Here is a 20,103-nt window from a genome sequence, read left to right as displayed (position 1 = left end):
TACCTTTTTGTTTTATTGATGGTGTCCTTTGCTGTACAGAAGCTTTTCAGCTTGATATAGTCCCATTTGTTCATTTTTGCTGTTGTTTTCCTTGCCTGGGGAGATATGTTCAAGAAGAGGTCACTCATGTTTATGTCTAAGAGATTTTTGCCGATGTTTTTTTCTAAGAGTTTTATGGTTTCATGACTTACATTCAAGTCTTTGATCCATTTCAAATTTACTTTTGTGTATGGGGTTAGACAGTGATCCAGTTTCATTCTCCTACATGTAGCTGTCCAGTTTTGCCAGCACCAGCTGTTGAAGAGACTGTCATTTCCCCATTGTATGTCCATGGCCCCTTTATTGAGTATTAGTTGACCATATATGTTTGGGTTAATGTTTGGAGTCTCTATTCTGTTCCATTGGTCTGTGGCTCTGTTCTTGTGCCAGTACCAAATTGTCTTGATTACTGTGGCTTTGTAGTAGAGCTTGAATTTGGGGAGTGAGATCCACCCCCCCCACTTTCTTCTTCCTTCTCAGGATTGCTTTAGCTATTCAGGGTCTTTGGTGTTTCCATATGAATTTTTGAACTATTTGTTCCAGTTCATTGAAGAATGCTGTTGGTAGTTTGATAGGGATTGCATCGAATCTGTATATTGCTTTGGGTGGGATGGCCATTTTGACGATATTAATTCTCCCTAGCCATGAGCATGGGATGAGTTTCCATTTGTTAGTGACCTCTTTAATTTCTCTTAAGAGTGTCTTGTATTTTTTCAGGATATAGGTCTTTCACTTCCTTGGTTAGGTTTATTCCTAGGTATTTTACTCTTTTTGATGCTATTGTGAATGGAATTGTCTTCCTGATTTCTCTTTCTGTTAGTTCATTGTTAGTGTATAGGAAAGCCACAGATTTCTGTGTGTTAATTTTGTATCCTGCAACTTTGCTGAATTCCGATATTAGTTCTAGTAGTTTTGCAGTGGGGTCTTCACGGTTTTTTATGTACAATATCATGTCATTTGCAAATAGTGACAGTTTAACTTCTTCTTTACCAATCTGGATTCCTTGTATTTCTTTGTTTTGTCTGATTGCCGTGGCTAGGACCTCCAGTACTATGTTGAGTAACAGTGGGGAGAGTGGGCATCCCTGTCTGGTTCCCGATCTCAGAGGAAAAGCTTTCAGCTTCTCGCTGTTCAGTATGATGTTGGCTGTGGGTTTATGATATATGGCCTTTATTATGTTGAGGTACTTGCCCTCTATACCCATTTTGTTGAGAGTTTTTATCATGAATGGATGTTGAATTTTGTTGAATGCTTTTTCAGCATCTATGGAGATCATCATGTGGTTTTTGTCCTTCTTTTTGTTGATGTGGTGGATGATGTTGATGGATTTTCGAATGTTGTACCATCCTTGCATCCTTGGGATGAATCCCACTTGGTCATGGTGTATGATCCTTTTGATGTATTTTTGAATTCAGTTTGCTAATATTTTGTTGAGTATTTTTGCATCTACATTCATCAGGGATATTGGTCTGTAGTTTTCTTTTTTGGTGGGGTCTTTGCCTGGTTTTGGTATTAGGGTGATGTTGGCATCATAGAATGAGTTTTGGAGTATTCCCTGTTCTTCTATTTTTGGAAAACCTTAAGGAGAATGGGTGTTATGTCTTCTCTGTATGTCTGATAAAATTCCGAGGTAAATCCATCTGGCCCGGGGGTTTTATTCTCGGGTAGTTTTTTGATTACGGCTTCAATTTCATTGCCGGTAATTGGTCTGTTTAGATATTCTGTTTCTTTCTGGGTCAGTCTTGGAAGGTTGTATTTTTCTAGGAAGTTGTCCATTTCTCCTAGGTTTCCCAGCTTGTTAGCATATAGATTTTCATAGTACTCTCTAATAATTCTTTGTATTTCTGTGGGGTCCGTCGTGATTTTTCCTTTCCCATTTCTGATTCTGTTGATGTGTGTTGACTCTCTTTTCCTCTTAATAAGTCTGGCTAGAGGCTTATCTATTTTGTTTATTTTCTCGTAGAACCAGCTCTTGGTTTCATTGATTTTTGCTATCATTTTATTCTTCTCAATTTTATTTATTTCTTCTCTGATCTTTATTATGTCCCTTCTTCTGCTGACATTAGGCCTCATTTGTTCTTCTTTTTCCAGTTTCGATAATTGTGACATTAGACCATTCATTTGGGATTGTTCTTCCTTCTTTACATATGCCTGGATTGCTATATACTTTCCTCGTAAGACTGCTTTTGCTGTGTCCCACAGTAGCTGGGGCTTTGTGTTGTTGTTGTCATTTGTTTCCATATATTGCTGGATCTCCATTTTAATTTGGTCATTGATCCATTGATTATTTAGGATCATGTTGTTAAGCCTCCATGTGTTTGTGAGCCTTTTTGCTTTCTTTGTGCAATTTATTTCTAGTTTTATGCCTTTGTGGTCTGAAAAGTTGGTTGGTAGGATTTCAATCTTTTTGAATTTACTGAGGCTCTTTTTGTGGCCTAGTATGTGGTCTATTCTGGAGAATGTTCCATGTGCACTTGAGAAGAATGTGTCTCCTGTTGCTTTTGGGTGTAGAGTTCTATAGATGTCTATTAGGTCCATCTGTTCTAGTGTGTTGTTCAGTGCCTCTGTGTCCTTACTTATTTTCTGCCCGGTGGATCTGTCCTTTGGGGTGAGTGGTGTGTTGAAGTCTCCTAAAATGAATGTTTTGCAATCTATTTCCTCCTTTAATTCTGTTAGTATTTGTTTCACATATGCTGGTGCTCCTGTGTTGGGTGCATATATATTTATAATGGTTATATCCTCTTGTTGGACTGAGCCCTTTATCATTATGTAATGTCCTTCTTTATCTTTTGTTACTTTCTTTATTTTGAAGTCTATTTTGTCTGATACTAGTACTGCAACACCTGCTTTTTTCTCTCTGTTGTTTGCATGAAATATCTTTTTCCATCCCTTGACTTTAAGTCTGTGCATGTCTTTGGGTTTGAGGTGAGTCTCTTGTAAGCAGCATATAGATGGGTCTTGCTTTTTTATCCATTCTATTACTCTGTGTCTTTTGATTGGTGCATTCAGTCCATTTACATTTAGAGTGATTATTGAAAGGTATGTACTTATTGCCATTGCAGGCTTTAAGTTTGTGGTTACCAAAGGTTCAAGGTTAGCTTCTTTACTATCTTACTGTCTAACTTAACTTGCTTATTGAGCTGTTATAAACATGGTCTGATGACTCTTTATTTCTCTCCGTTCTTATTCATCCTCCTCCCTTCTTCATATGTTGTGGATTTTGTTCTGTGCTCTTTTTAGAAGTGCTCCCATCTAGAGCAGTCCCTGTAGGATGCCCTGTAGAGGTGGTTTGTGGGAGGCAAATTCCCTCAACTTTTGCTTGTCTGGGAATTGTTTAATCCCTCCTTCATATTTATATGATAATTGTGCTGGATACAGTAATCTTGATTCGAGGCCCTTCTGTTTCATTGCATTAAGTATATCATGCCATTCTCTTCTGGCCTGTAGGGTTTCTGTTGAGAAGTCTGATGATAGCCTGATGGGTTCTCCTTTGTAGGTGACCTTTTTTTTCTCTCTGGCTGCCTTTAATACTTTGTCCTTGTCTTTGATCTTTGCCATTTTAATTATTATGAGTCTTGGTGTTGCCCTCCTTGGATCCCTTGTCATGGGAGTTCTGTGTACCTCTGTAGTCAGAGAGGCCATTTCCTCCCCTAGTTTGGGGAAGTTTTCAGCAATTATTTCTTCAATGACACTTTCTATCCCTTTTTCTCTCTCTTATTCTTCTGGTACCCCTATGATGCAGATATTGTTCCTTTTCTATTGGTCACACAGTTCTCTTAATATTCTTTCATTCCTGAAGATCCTTTTATCTCTCTCTGCATCAGCTTCTCTGCGTTCCTGTTCTCTGTTTTCTAGTCCATTAATGGTCTCTTGCATCTCGTCCATTCTGTTTTGAAGTCCTTCCGGAGATTGTTTAATTTCTGTATTCTCCCTCCTTATTTCTTGCATATTTCTCTGCAAGTCCATCAGCATGGTTACGACTTTTGTTTTGAATTCTTTTTCAGGAAGACTGGTTAAATCTATCTCCCCAGGTTCCTTCTCAGGGGAAGATATAGAAGATGTCAAAGCTGTCTGGCTTAGTCTTGTCTGGATCAAATTTTTTTGCCTTTTCATGTTTATAGGTGCAGAGGTGAGGTATTGACTCGTCTGTCAGCTTGAAGAGCCAAGACTTTCCACTTGCTCCTGGCCTTTCTTTACTGGGACAACTTTGACCCCTAGTGGCTTGTGTTGGGCAATTGCGTGTAGACTGGTTCTCTGTATCTTGCCTGGCCGGTATGGAGGAAGCTCCCTTGCCGTGGGTGTGGCCAGCCTCAGGCCACTGCTCTGCTATGGCGGGGCCCCGGAGGGGTAATGGACGGGGGCTGTTTGGCTGTTTACCTCCGTGAGGGGTCTCGGAGCTGTTGCCCAGGGGGTTAGTGCGCCCGGAGTTCCCTGGAATTTCCAGCTGCTGGACTCTGACCCGGGATGCTTCTGTCCAGCTGTGGGGTCCCTGTCCCTTTAAGACTTTCAAAAAGCACTCGCTTTTCTTTGTCCCTGGGTGCCGGCCTCAGGCACCCACTCGCCGGTCTTGCTGCCCTGTTTCCCTAGTATTAGGGTCCCTGTCCCTTTAAGACTTCCAAAAAGCACTCACCACAACAAAACAACAACAACAACAACAACAACAAAAGATGTCCACTCACTTTTCTTTTGTCCTCCAGCGCTGGCCTCCCGTACCCGCTCACCGGTCCTGCCGCCCTGTTTCCCTAGTATCCAGGACCCTGCGCATGCACTGTGTCTGCGCTGTGGTCCGGATGAGTGGGGCTGGGTGCTCAGCAGTCCTGGGCTCCCTCTCCCTCCCTGCTGACTCCTCTCCTCCTGCTGGGAGCTGGGGGGAGGGGCGCTCGGGTCCTGCCAGGCCGGGGCTTGTATCTGATCCCCTTTGTGAGGTGCTGAGTTCTCACAGGTGTGGTTGTGGTCTGGCTGTTGTCCTGTGTCTCCTGGTCTCTCTTTTAGGGTTAGTTGTATTTGTTGTATTTTCAAAAATATATATGTTTTGGGAGGAGATTCCCACTGTCCTACTCATGCTGCCATCTTGGCTCTGCCCCGCCTGCCCTGTCCTCATTTTATATGGTCGAATTTTTTGTATCCATTTATAGCCCTGTGGTGGGTTTTTATTTTACAACTCAAAGCTATTTATTGTTTAAATAATTCCACACAATCCCTTCATTTAACTCTTTCGACTCGGGGAAAACTCTTTTCCTCTCTTGGAGGCTTTGGAGACTGTAGCTGATTAGCCCAAAGTCAGTGTGACCAGAATTCAAACCTCAGGACTCTGACTTCAGAGGCCCCGTCGGCCTGATTCAGAGGTTGGCAAACCACAGCCTGCAGGCTGGCCCCACCCACTGCTGTTCCCAGGGCATTCCGTAAGCTGGGAAAGGTTTAATGTTTTTAACTAGTTGGAAATACTACCTTCAACTACTACCAGCAAACTGAGTGGTTTGGGCATTAGCTTTTAGTGTGAACTTGGTAGCATTTCTTAATTCCATATAAAATTCCATGGTCAAAGAGGGCTTATATGCAAAACTTATGCTGCAATGAAGTCATTCCTACAACTAATGCTGTCTGAAACAAAGCAAAGCTCATTTTTCTGTGGCATGCACTATTAGAAACAAAAAGCAAGCTCTCTGTTCCCACATAAATTTGCAGTAGATATCTTTTCTAAGTTCAAACCACAAAGTTCCAGCAGCATTTTGCAGACCTTAGTTAAATAACCCTCCATATTTTGAAGTCCATTTAACTGTGCAATTGAAAATCTTCCATCTAATCTTCCTTTGGAAGGTACTAATATGCAATAGCATGATGTGGTAAAGTCAAATATCAAGAGAAAAATATAATGACATTCTTATATGCCTTCTAGTCAACAAATGTGTTCGATTAAAATTGTTTGCTCTTATATGGACATAGTGTTTGGCAATACCTATCTGTGTGACAAGATGTTTTCAAAGATGAACTACTTAAAATCTAATAATGGATCAACTTTGACATCCTGTGTTACCTCTGATATGGGCAGACTGAACATCTTAGGTTACTTTGTTCAATATCTACTCTGTCCTTGGATAATTCTAATGCTTGCTGATTTTCTTACAAATGGGTAAAAATTGTGTCATGATTCTGTGATATAAAAATATGCAAAAAAACTGAAATTCCATTTCCATGAGTTTTATAGATAGCTATTGCTCTTTCACTATTCGTTTCTATTTAGTCCTGTTTTCTTTTTTTTCCATGAAAGCCTTTTTTCCTTCATTTGGTCTATCTATTTCAAAACTGAGTTAAAACTCAAAAGTGAGTTTAAAGGCTCTTATAGTTTATTTTCGCCTCTATCATATTATATCACATAGCTGATATTTTTTTTCCTACCAATCTTACTTAATGGTAGGGAAGTACCTGTGCCAAAACATTACCTTAATAAATGGTCATCCTTGCCCAGGTTAGCGCCTGAATTTTAAGCCAGTATGAGGTTAATGGAAAATGCTCTGAAAAGCTGTAAACATGTGCTGTATCTCGTGTCACCAGGTGGGAAATGTGGGTTCAAGGCCAGCGAATGTGGGATCAGAAACAGGAGTGGTGAAAGCAGCACCCGTGGGTGTTAATCTCTAATAAACACTTTCCGTTACTGAGAACAATTAAAGGAAAGGGCAGCCCTTTACACTAAAACCTGTAAAGAAGAAAACATGCCAAAAAGATCCGTAAGATTGTTTTTTCAAGTTTTAATAAAGTTTACAATTATTACAGATGGAATTTATTTAAAGAAACACAGCACCTCTGAAGTAGAAGGCACAAGTAGAGCCAATGGCAGCCACAGTCTGCAGATGGCCGGGCCCCCAGCATCATCACCTAAGTGAGCCGGAGCACCGAGCTCCAGGAAATAGGGGCCTGGAGAGAATGCGCATGGATGCGCATGTGCCACAGAAGGCATCTGCGCCTGCTAGGAACAGGGAGCTGGGGGGTTCTGAAACACGCTCCGGAAATGAATGCGCTGCTGGGACCCCTCAGAGATAATGCGAGAGGAGAATGAGGCTGATGTGAAAGAGCATGAAAATTATGAAAGCCCGTAAAGCAAAGTAAGGAAGCACATTTCAGGGGAGTATCACACTAGAAATGGCTAGTGAAAGAGAGAAGAGTTAGGGGCAAGGATCAACTATGAAGAAAACCATCATTATGAGGGAGGCCTCACTTAGAAAGCAAGTGAGCAGAGTCAAGATGTAAACGTGTACAAGGGAAATCAACCACGTTAAACAAGAACACAGTGTAAGTTTAGTTCCACTCCATTAAAAGAACACAGCATGTAATTCAACTTGTGTAAAATTCCGTACTTTACTCCTGCACTGTTACTTTTTGAGTACCTTCCCTCACCTTCTGCAAACACCTGTCCCTGCTCTCGCACAGGCACCACTGATGTTGGTGACCTGGGGTCCTCTAGGTGACGTTAACCTGGACTCACCAACAAGGGTTGAGTTTTGTGACCTCTTGGTGAAAATGTTATAACACTTCTTATAGGACAATAGACTAGTTTGAAAGATAATTAAATTAGGACCCAGGTTCAAGTTTAGTTATGACCTTTACCAGCTTATGTGACTTTGGACAACTAATCTAAAAAAGTTTCTTTAGAAGCAGCTGATTCATCTATAAAATATGTGTACTAACTATTTCTTCAGAGGGATAACTTAAGAATGAAGTCACTTAAGACTGTCCTAGGACAGATAAATAGTAGCCCTTACTTTTTCCTTCAAATCCTGAAGGTACCGGCAAGCCTTGAACTCGGCGATGGTCATCGCTGAGCTCCGTAATGAAGAAAACGGTACCTAGTAATGGGCATGTTGAGTAAATCCATTAATGATGAAAAAGGCAGCTAAAAAGCAGTAGTGTCACTTTCTCATCAGATTTCTGCGGGGAAGGTCCACAGTGTGACAAGCTTTAACTCTAGTAGCTGACAGCAGTGGACAGTATCGCTCACAACCAGAGAGAAGCTCAGTGAGAATAGAGTGTGTAACGACTCAGCAGCAGAACCTGGACAGCGAGCACGTGTGCCGTGCCATGTCGTGCGGTGCCCCCTGTGGGCACTGAGACATGTGACGGTGGTTACGACAGTGATGAACAGGACTGGGCCCCGCAGTGTCTAGAGCCATTAGCGAACAGCCATGCTCTTGGGACAGGGAGGCCGCTGCCATGGTGGCCCTGAGGAGTCCGTTTCCACACCCTGGATCACAGGGCAGTGATTAAGAGTGGAGGGCTTTGAGAAGACAGGAAATGGCCTGTTTTGTGACCCAAATAAAATGCTGACGGTCTCTCATGAAATCTTTTTCAATCTGCCCTGAAACTTATTTACATTTTGGTTTTTCTTTAAGGTTCTCAGGGATACTAAATTATCCCAGGAAAAATTGTTTTGCTGCAAGTTCTGTGTATCAGGGAGCTATCAACTCCAAGATGTATTTTGGAAGTTGCTGTAACTATCTGAGGTAAGAAAACCTTTATTTTCTAATAAGGTATTGGTCAGGAGAAAGAGGGAAAAAGATTAAATCAATGGATAAATAAATGGAACAAGAAGTATTGAGAAATATTTCTCTGTTTTTTCTAATTTCTCTGCAGTGGGCATGTGGCAGAAGCTGCTTGCAACTTGCCAGTATCTATTCTCTCCTTCTTCCTTGCGAACAGAACTCCAGTTTCGTTGGAGATGATCATTAATGTTCCCAGCTTAATATATATATAACTTCATTTCTCCCAAATAACTTGCACTTAGGGAAAGCTATGTTCTGGCCAGTAAGATAAAGGCAGACACTGTCTGGGAAGAGCATCCCTTCTCAAGGCAAGACAGAGATTTATGGGAAAGCCTTCTGAACCTTTCATTTTCTTCTTGCCTGGAATAGGAATGTGATGCCTGGAGGGGCAGCAGCCAAAGTGCAAACATTAGGGCCACACACTGAAGAAGCAGAGAACGGAAATGGGAGTTTTGTCCATTTATATATTTGGATTTAAATTGCTTGTCTTTTTCTTGCTTCATAAGATAGAAATGTATAGTGATCTTAAATCTATTTTTCTTTCTTAATTTAATGATTTTCCTTTACATAACATTTCAGCAACATCCCACAAATTTTCATAGGCTACATTTTTGTTACAATTTTACTCAAATTAAATTTTCACTTATTTGTGATTTTTTTTCTTTGACCTTGATATTTAGAAGGGGGTTCTTTGATTTTGAAATATTTGGGCTTGTGTAGACATCTTATGTTATTGGTTTCTAATTTAAGTCTGTCATTATCAGCGTGCTTTAAAACATCAAGCCTTTCAAATTTACTGAATGTGTTTCATTTGCAACATATGGTTTGTCTTGTGCATTTTACTGTCTGCATTTTACAAGGGATGTTAAAAGCTCATTGGATTTGTCCATTTATGCCATTAGTTTTACCAGTGTTTGCTTGCACTTTGGGAGACCAACATAGTCTCTCTTTTAGGACTCAGCAACTCAGGGCCAGTGATGTCAGATCTGCTCATGATTTCATGTCGATATGTGGACCTCACGTACCTTCTTCGCCTCGCTGCCTTTCTGTGTGTATGAATGATTGGGTGGTTGTTTTGACGCATGAACTTTTGAGCAACAAGCTCTCAGGATGTCATTATTCCCTGAGAACATCCAATCAGAATGTTTTAGGTGTTGCCCAATCAGAATGGGCGCTGGTAAATATCTTGAAGCAGTATGTGGCAGAACACGCTGCTTGTCTATCCAATATCCATTTTCACCTTTGTTCTTATTAAAAATCCTGTACTTTTTATTGGCATTGTGGCCCAAAACAAAAACAAACAAAAAACACCATTTCTCAGACTGTTCTAGCAAAAGCTGATCCGTTGACATGGTTTGGCTAACGAGCTCAGCTGAAACCTACCAGGAATTCCTGTGCAGTTTTGCTCTCCTGACATGGGGGCCGGCCCCTCCTTCCTTGTAGTTGTCTTACTCTTCCTGCCTGGAGCACAGAAGGGAGGCCGGAGGTGTAGGGAACACCATCTTACAAGCGGGAAGTAACCCCGACGATGGGGGAACAAAAAGACAGTGTAAGTCCAGGCTGCTGACGACACCACGATGCCATGACGCCACCCTCACCTCCCTATGCGCAGACTTCATGTAGGAGCAGAAGAGGCCCTACCTGGTCAGTCCACCATGACTGCGTTTCTGTTGCTGCAGCTGAACGTAATCCCTAACACCAAAAGAGAAAGTCTTAAGGAATTCATGACCCTGTCAGAAGGCAGATCAAAACGTCTGGCTGAGAGTTACACTTTTGCATTTTCTCCTCTTCTATAAGAGTTTCTGTAAAGAGTAAACATTTAAACTTTCTTTGTTATCATGCAAGGAACTCAGAGCAGACTTTCCCCCACTGTGCATCATTTTGGGCATCAGGGCTTCTCCGAGCGGTGCTTTTCTCTCTGAAATATCACTACTGTTTCTAAAATGAAACATCAAGCCCAGGCTATCCTGAGGAACACTGTTAGCTGCTCTCCTGTAGAACAATTCAACTTCCTACGCAGTTTGAAAGACATTACAAGGTGAAATTTGTACAAAATGATTTTCATATCTGAAATCTCTGCTAATGTGTTTCTGTAACTTCCTTGGCCTTTTCTGAGTCAATGTTATGCTTAACCCTTTTCTCTGTAGGGGTTCTGAGTTCCCAGTGTGCAGTGCAAATCCCTTTCGCATTGGCACTCAACCTCAGGAGCAAGTTCTAACATGCATGTGCTAGGGATTAATCACAACCATTTACAATCAAGCTGTCTCATAAATGTCCACTGAACCAAACTGCCACATCTGAAATAGACAGTAGTTCCAGTCAGCATTCAGGCTATGGCTCTAGATGCCCTAATTAGTACATAAATAGGATGCAGTGTTTCTCAGGGTTTGCTCATCTAAATAAGAATATTTTGTAAAGGTGAGTCGTTATCGCTGAAAGAACAAAAAACATGTATGTGTGCATACATGTGTGAGTGTAATTGCACACAGGCCATACATACACACACACATCCATTAGCATTTTCAAGTTTCACAAATGAACTGTGGAATAGAAAAAAACAAAACAGGTCAGTATTTAGCAAGTAAGAAAAAAGTCCAGGAGTTTAAATGTCTAATAGCTTTGGTTCTGATAAACCTTTGAAGTCCAAGAGATTAATAATGGAATATAGAGCCTATTGTGGCTTACACACTAGTCCAGATTGGGTCCAAGCCAACCATAATTAGATCAGAAATACCAAAGGATCCTTGATTCAGCTAAACCCTGAACCCGGCGTGCATGAAACAAACAGTATCAAAGTATTCTTCTTTTTAAAAAAGTGGATTTCAAGAAATCTACAAATTATAGAAGGCTGATCTTTTCTGTTGACGTTCGTAGCTGATTACAATTATATGCTCAGAGTTTGGGTAAGAAGTCATCTTGTCTTTGGCTGCCGAAACAGACCCTTCTGTTCTGTTAGGGCTATGAATGCATGTCACCATATTGTAACCATTTTGTGTTCTTATTAAGACATCAAATGCAGTACGTTGGACTCAGTCACCTCTACTTGTTCCACTGCAGAGGTAGAGATTGATACCCATGCAGCTGACAGGTTACCTCCCAGGTGCATAAATGTGACTGAGAAGGTTAGAGCATGCCCAACTGTCTTCAACTAGCTTATTGTATTTCTATCTAACCTTTAGTTAATGATATAACCTGCTTCTATATGGTCTGTCAAGCTCAGAATTGAGTATTTTTACTTAAACTTTGCACACCTTTGATGGCTTCATGTCAGCAAGGTCCATCTGTTGCTGTCATTTCACAGCTATCAATGTCAGTGTCACCTTACTTCGAATCACTCCTCACCATCCAGACGAGCTTGGAGTGTCCACAAAGTAGGCAGCATGGCGTAATGACATAATTCAAGCATTTATGTTTTAAACTCCAGGTCCTTTCTGAGGCTCAAGCTTTTCCTGTGAGCGACTTTCCTTCTATGCAGTGGCCAGAAGAACTTAGCTTAGTTTCTGCTCTTCCTGTCAGCTGCCACCCACCTCTGTCCTTTGCTTCCGCTTCTCTAAATGCCTTGTTTTCCCTACAAACAAGAACACACGTTGTTAATGTCTTAAGAGTTTTCCAGTTACTCATTCATTATGTGAAACCTGCAATCATTAAAAATAAGAAGTATCTTCAAGTGAAAAGACTACAAACCTTTTATCGTCTTGGTCCTTGGTCTAAAATGACTCAGTCCCTGTCTGAGATGCTAGTTAAAACTAGTAAGGTTTCTATTCTCAGCTTTTATTTCTTATAGGGGGCTCCTCACTAAACGCTCCCCCCACATCCTGACCTAAATCAAGGCAGACAACAGTTGCCCCTTTGTCCCAAGTGAGAACGCCGTGTGTCTGAAGAATGATTGCCTGAATGTATCTTGTCCCTGGAACAAATGTGGCCCCACCAGAAATTGTTTATAGTAATTGCCTTCTGGGACCTGATTCCTTTTGTCTTTCACTTTGCCCAGTAACACATAGTTTATGTTGACGTAGTTATTTTAATTCTTTGCATTAATAGCCTGACAGAAATTGTGGGGAAATTGTCTTCAAAAATGGTTGGCGACCAAATGACCACGCCCTGTAAAACTAATACAAAAGTGCTAATGTTCTTAATTTTTTCCAAAATTGTCAAAGGCTACAAATTTCAAAATTCTGCTGTGACGCTTTTAAGCTTATGATGGACTGCAAAAAATATTTAACTGACTAAATCAGCCTGCTTTAAAAAATACCCTTTAGCTTTGGTACCCCTCCTTTTCTTCCCTAACTAAAAAACCTCAGTGTTAGTTGAAATAGAGTCCTTTAAAAGTAAATAAGGACCATATAAAAGAAAAAGGGAAAAACTAGTCCTAGTGCACTTGAGTGAGAAAATACTAAGATATTAGCCAAATAAACTCATAATCTACTAGGAATAATACAGTGTGAATTGGTAGGAATTATCTCAGAATGCTCCAATGGTTAACTGATCAAAACTCTAGCAGCGTAATTCACTATAATAGTGTACTAAAAAAGAAAAATAAATTATAATCGAGATATAGAAAGGCATTAATAAATTTTACACTTATTTAATTATAGCACAAAAGAAACAGTAAGAAAACTGGAAGCAAATCTGATGTCTAACTTGATAAAAGGTTCAGCTAGATAGTGCTTAATGAAGAAATTTTGAGCTCAAGAAGGCAAGAATATCTTATGTAAACACTACTATTTAATGTAGTACTGAAGGCTCTAGCCATCACAGTAAGACAAGGAAAATAATTAACGTGATAAGAACTGGAAGAAATAAAACTGTCATTATTTGTAAATGGAAGATTATCTACATAGAAAACCAAGGAGAATGAAGACATTAGTGTATCTAATAAAGGAGTTAAGTGAAATTGCCAGATACAAGATGAAGTTTAAAGATTGATAGTATTTTTCTATAACACTACTCAAAATGTTGGTCATTTAAAAACTGACAAATATTTTAAATATGTATAATCCTTATCTTTAAAAAACAAGCCAACTCATCTTATGAGTCTCATATTATGACCCCAGTATTTATTTATAAACTGCAATTATGTACTTTACATACAACATAGCATAGAGATCAAGAGCAAGATTGCCTTGGTTTCAAATCTTGGCTCCATCACTTTCTGTGTGAATTTAGGCAAGTTGCATAACCACCCTCTGCCATATTTTTCTTATCTGTGAAATGAGAATACTACTACTAATAATAATGCTTATACCACTCAGGATATTGTGAGGATTAAGTGAATTCATACTTGGAAAGCATTTGAGTCCCTAGCACAAAACTGGTGCCTCATAAATTTGTTACTCTTATTAAAATAGAACTAATGTGTTAATACATTAGATATTATTTGCCTAAAAATAAAAATGTGAAAATAAAAAATAAGCATATACAGAAGTGCTGGTATTTTCTTCTCTTCCCCAGTTGGGTGTACACATTTTGCACTGGGGTCCAGCACCTTTGACAGTAAATACCAACTAAAACTGTAATAGAAACTAATATGCCACTGAAAATGATTAGCCGGGACTATGAAATAACTAGGAATTAAGCCAATAAAGAAAACATAGTATCTTCACAGAGAAACTTATGTAATTTCTAAAGTTAATGAAATTACACCTTAATAAAAGAAGACATGTTAACATTGTAAAACTATTAATGGGTTTTCCAAGTTCATCTCTAAATTCAATGTTTGTAATCAGTATTTCATCAGAACTTGGGAGAACATCAAACATTGATTCTAAGTATGATTTGAAAGCTTAAACATTCATTCAAAGCTAATATAATTATGAGATGGAAGACTAAAAGTGGGAACTCACAAGATGTTAAGACCCATTATAATATCACAGTAATAAAAATATGTAATTGGTACAGGACATAGATCAATGAAACGAGAGAGATTTATATATGCATAGGATAACTTTGCATATAACACTGATGGCTTCATAGATAAAAGACCTAAATGTAAACATAAATGTTTTAGTCAAATTTCCCTAGGATATGCTACATAAAACCACCCCGAATCTCAGTGGCTTCCAACAATAAATATTTCATTTCTCACTCCCAGGTTTATAATGAGATGGGCGAACTTGCATTCAATTGACTAAAGGTAGCCAGTCCTGACATTGGGGTGCTGAAGTCTGTGCCTCTGTAGGAACATTGCTGAGAAGCGAGTGGATAATTGGAACAATAATCAATCTATCATCGTAAAAAAACTTTATTTAGTTAATAGGAAAAAATGTAAGGAGATATTTTTATGACTTTGAGATGACCTTGGATTTGGGAAGGAAAGTACAAATTATAATATAAAATACTGGTAAATCTCAATAAATCAAAAGTAAAACTTTCCAGATAAAAAGGTTAGCCAATGTATGATGGATCAGGAAATAAATTAGCATTGGCCAAGGGATTATTTTCTGTAATATAACAAGGACTCATACAAATCACTAGATTTGTAAACTTCAAGAAATAATTGTGTTTTCCTTATCACTGTTGTGTTGTCCATGCTCAGTAAGTGCCTGGCACTATTGACATCTCCTTACTATTTATTCAATCTCAAGATGGGCTTCCCATCTATCCCATTCTCTAAAACAGATATATTAACTTCCTACTGTGGCTGTAACAAATTACCACACATTTAGTGGCTGAAAACAACACAGTTTTATTCTTTAACTGTTCTGGAGGTTGGAAGTCCAAAATCAGTCCTGAATTCAAGGTGTCGGCAGGGCTGGCCGCCTCTGGAGGCCCTGGGCTGGCGCTTCTCACCGTTCTGGCTCCTGGAGGCGCCTGCGTCCCTGGCTTATGTCCCTCCCTTCATCTCCGGGGGTCGGCATCGCCCCGTCACATCTCTTCATTGACTGCACTCTGTCCTCACATTACCTTTTCCATCTTGGACCCTCTTGCTGGTGGTGACATTGCGCCCACCCAGAAAATCTGGGCCAATCTTCTCATCTCATAATCCTTAATGTAATCACACCTGAAAAAGTCCCCTTTGCCATATAAGGAAACATATTGACAAATTCCAGGGATTAGAGGGTGAAGGGAGGGTGGGGTGGATTTTCAGCCTGCCACACCAGCCTTTCCAGTGTTGGGCCATTGATGCTATTGGCTGGGTACCTCTCTGTTTGCTGGCTTGTCCTGTGCATTGTAAGATACTTAGTGGCTTCTCTGTCCTCTGCCCATTAGGTGCCAGAAGCACCCCTTCCCCCAGTTGTGACCAAATGTCATCCAAAGGGCAAAATCACCCTGGTTGAGAAGGATTGCTTCACACTGTTCTGGTGATCACTCAATAAAGCAAATCTAATCGTGTCTCCTGCACAGAATTCTTGATTTGTTCCCACATTACTTTCTAAACAATGTCCTTACTTCTGGCAGATCATCTTAGATTTGTCATAATCTTGGTCTGCTGACTTCTCTGCTCTCATTTCCTATCCTCTGATCCTTCATGTATCCTTGTAGCTCTAGAATATGAATATTTCCCACATCTCCTGGCTTTGTAACTATTTTTCTCCTATCTGCTGGGAATCTCCTCCTCCAATTCTTCATCTGGTGGATCTTCTACTTATTCCTCCTGAAAATTTAGCTAAGCTGTCTAGAAACCCAGGTGTCCTTCCTGGTGGCGTGCAGCACCGAGTCACCTCTGATTGAGAGCTGCTGTTTCCTTCCCCTCTTCCCCGCACTAGTGTGTGAGCTGCTGATATCTCTGACTTTTAGCCATGGATCTAGCTCTCTTCCTGCAACATACTAATTGCCCAAAAATTGTTTTTTGAATCAATGAGTAAATGGTGAATTCCAGGCCTCAACTTGAATGCACTCTCTGGGGGCTGAGACACATGAATGTTGTCCCAAGATACTATTTTGAAAAGAAGATAATTTTCCCTTCCTCTTTCATGGAGAGAACCCTCACAAAGATATTATTTTGTCTCTTTTGTGAATGTTTAATACTTATTTAGTTACTGTTCTCCCCCCAAATTAAGTTCATCCTTTGAAAATACCTTTACTTGCTTAATAAACTTAAACTTTAAAATAAAGTAGAAAAGTCCCTTCCACAGAGAATTTGGCAAAATGAAGCTAGAATGAAAGCACCATAACCCTTGATTTCACAGCCTCTGCAAGGCTAGTTGCACCAGAGGCTTTGGGGGGTCACCTCGGAGGCTGCGGCACATCTGCAGTTTAGACGGTGACATTGCAGACAAGACTCGCCTGGCACTTCAGCCTCCACAGTGGAACAAAAGTCACTGCTTTGCAAAGTCTCAACATTAGGTGTATGCTTCAAACCATAGAAGTGTCAACATGGGTTCTGCTGCTGTGAATTTTATTCTTCTTCTGTTGGTCTCACGTTAAAAGTTCCTCCTGATGGGCAGAGACTGGAGACTCTTTAGTAAATACCACTGAAAACACCTGCACGTAATGTTCACTAATGACTGCTTCCTCTATACAGAGCGCAAATTAAGAGAACGTTGAGAGAGGACGGATGCTCTCTCTCTACTTGTGAAATATGTTCAGGTAATCTTTGTCAAACACAGAAATTAAAGAAATGTCTGCATGCTACATTTTTATCATTCTACCTAAAAATCTGCCCATAGACTTTATAAGGAGAAGGGTAAAAAACAAAGTTTCATCATCCAAAATATGTCAAAACAATATGCTAAAAGAAGGTTTTTAGATTGCCTTTAATTCCCACATAAGGCTGACTAAAAAGGTTGTTTTTTCTCTAAGCTAGCATTTCTTAACTTTGTGCTAAAAATATTCTGGCTGAAGGCCAGTGTAATATAAATGATGTTGCTGAAAATATTTGGCCAAGACAGTGGCTTGCCTAGTTGAATCCCAGCTCTGCAATCTTGAGCAAGTCACCTAACCCTCTCCGTGCTCTAGTTCCTTCATTTGTGAAATGAAGATAAGAATAGTACTAACCTCAGGGGATTATTGTGAGGATTTATATAATCTGTATTTGCCAAACATTTTCAACACTTCCCAGCACACAGTAGCCCTGTAAGTATCTGGGATTATTTTTAGCAAAAACAGAGAACTTTTGGACTAAGGATTTTTCAAAGTGTTATGAACTTAGCACTGTGTGAGAAACTCTACCCACCTACCCTCAGCAACTGTGATCTGTATAGTTCTGAATGAAGACTAAGCAGTTAAGGGATTCACATCGCAGAGTGGGTTCCTCTCCGTAGTCGGGGTGGGGTGCTGGGCTTCCCTTTCAGTGAATGAGTGCTGGGAGTGCGAGGGCCTGCCCAGCAGTTTCGCTGGCCGCCTGGTGCCCTTGTCTTGGGTTCTTCCTCCACAGTATGCTCTCTAGGAATCTCTCCAGTGTCATCTTCCACTCTACCCCTGCTGTGTCTCATACCAGCACGTATTTGCCCATATTCCTCTTGCTTAGAATTCCTTCTCTGACCTTCCTACTTGCCCAGGGCCCCCCTAAAGGATCAGCTCAGTTTCTGTCTCTCCTCTGGTGTGCCAGAGTTGAGTGATGTGTGTTCCTTCAATGAATCCCCATAGTATCTATATCCTTTCTTGTGCAGAGCATTCCATCTCTTTTCTTTTAATTACATTTTTTCATGCCAGTATCTCTGAACTACATTTTTTCTTTCTTTCTGTAGAAAGCCTCCTCTATGCCACTTAGTATCCCAGAGCCTGGCTCTGTGCCTCCCACATAGCATTAAGTATGTTTTTAGTAATGAAAATCTTTGGAAGTAAAGTTCTTGTTTATTTTTAGTTCCCATGCATCTCATTTTGGCAATTTCTTACCCGTTTTAACTACTTTTTCCACTAGTGCTATGTACCTATTTGCCTTATATTGGCTACTTGAAGTCCTGAAGGAGCTATCTTCTCCAATGTTTTAGACATTTTATTTCATCTACATTTACCTGTGTTGTTAGTGAAAAGAATACTGGCTTAGGAGTCTGAAGATTTGGGTTCCATTTCTGTATATTACAGGTAATCATGTAAAATAACAACTGGTCAGAAACTCCATTTCTTCATCAATAACATGCTGGTATTATCTATCCTATCATACAGGGTTATTGTGAAAATAAATACACATAAGTTAATGTACACAAATGTCTGCACATATGGTTGGTCTGCTTTTCTCAGTAATGCATCAAGGTTAGTGGCTTGTGGATCTAATGAAAAAGGTATGCCATATGGTAACTTAACCTATTACCTATTTTTGCTAGCACTAATTTTAGAAAGGACTTCTGAAAATATAACATCTCAATTCATAAGAATGACACTGAAGATAAAAGATATTGGCAACAGAAAGGTCCAATATTTTCAATCATAAGTTAATAATAATTCAATTCCACAAATATTTGTTGAATATGTGCAAAATAGCATCTTGTGAGCTATGGGAAGTATAAAGTTAGACAGGTCACTCATTCTTTTGTCCTCAAAGAATGAGAATCTAGTCTAGTAGAAAACCAGTATGTACCAATTAACTCTAACATAAGGTAGGTGTGGTAAATGCTATGGAAAAACCAACTTCAGAAGACAAGAGATTAATTCAGACTATATCTGGAAGGCTTCTTAGAGGATATGAATTCAATTAGGATTTAAAAGTTGGGAGAATTTTAATAAACTGGGATGAAGAGACGCTAAAAAAAAAAGTGAAAATAACAGCATGAACCAGGAAACAAAAAGTACAGAGAATAATCTGTGAATAGCAAATGCAAATTATCTTAATTCCTTGAATTTGTAGAGCGTTTCATAGTTTTCAGAATGCTTTCACATATATTATTTGACAATTATAGCAATCATATGGAGGTTTAAAGGAAAAGTTTATTTTACATAGGAAGAAAGTTAATTTTTATGAAAGTATCAATAAATAATGCTTAAGTAGAAAGCATGCTTAAGAGGATTATTCTGGTAACCTATGAAAGGTTAAGTGCAAGGAGGATGACAGTTAGGCAGTTACTGACAAAATTTAAGTGAAAAGTACCAAGAGTATGCACCAGAGAAGGTTTGCTTGCAATGGTGACTACAGACACTGTGGGTGCACAATGCATGTGATTTTGCTCCGAAAATTAAGGGAAAGTTCACTGACATTGTGTTGGGAGGCCAGCAGGGGGAGCTCTGGTGCCCATCACTCCTGGCAGTTGTAGACGGCACTGGAAGAAGAGACTGAAGGAGTCAAGACACCTTGCAAGTCAACTGTTGCACTGCCCAGCAGGAGGAAGGAAGGTTTCTGCCTCTCCCAGCAACAGCTTGGCCAATAAGAGACTGTCACAACCAGCCAATGAGAAGCTACTATGCATGGAACTCCCAGTTTCCTCCAATGGACTTTTTGCTTTGAACAGCTCTCCCCATTGGGCCCTTTCATCTATAAAGGAACATTCCTCTCCTTTGTTCCTGGACTTGGGTAAGGTTTTGCTGGAGCATGCATATCCTTAATTGCATTTCTCTGCTATTCCAAAAAAACCCATCTTTGCTGGTAAAGTAACTGACAATAACTTTATTTAAGGTTAACTGCTCTTTATTAGAAGTAAGGATTACAGAAATATCA

At 39.8% G+C, this 20,103-nt stretch overlaps 1 protein-coding gene across 3 annotated transcripts in view; it reads left to right on the top strand.

Moving 5' to 3' along the window:
- NEIL3 (nei like DNA glycosylase 3) overlaps positions 1-20,103 on the top strand; it is a 750,694-nt gene that overhangs the window by 232,237 nt on the left and 498,354 nt on the right. For all 3 annotated transcript variants that reach the window (XR_012124054.1, XR_012124056.1, XR_012124055.1), the window contains one exon: positions 8,424-8,534. The gene's annotated coding sequence lies outside the window, so the exon portion shown is untranslated. The remainder of the gene's footprint in view (positions 1-8,423; positions 8,535-20,103) is intronic.

Source organism: Manis javanica, chromosome 12, assembly GCF_040802235.1.
Source record: "Manis javanica isolate MJ-LG chromosome 12, MJ_LKY, whole genome shotgun sequence".
Lineage (NCBI taxonomy): Eukaryota > Metazoa > Chordata > Mammalia > Pholidota > Manidae > Manis > Manis javanica.
Note: the sequence above shows the minus strand (reverse complement) of the source record. Positions and strands in the feature narration are given on the sequence as shown.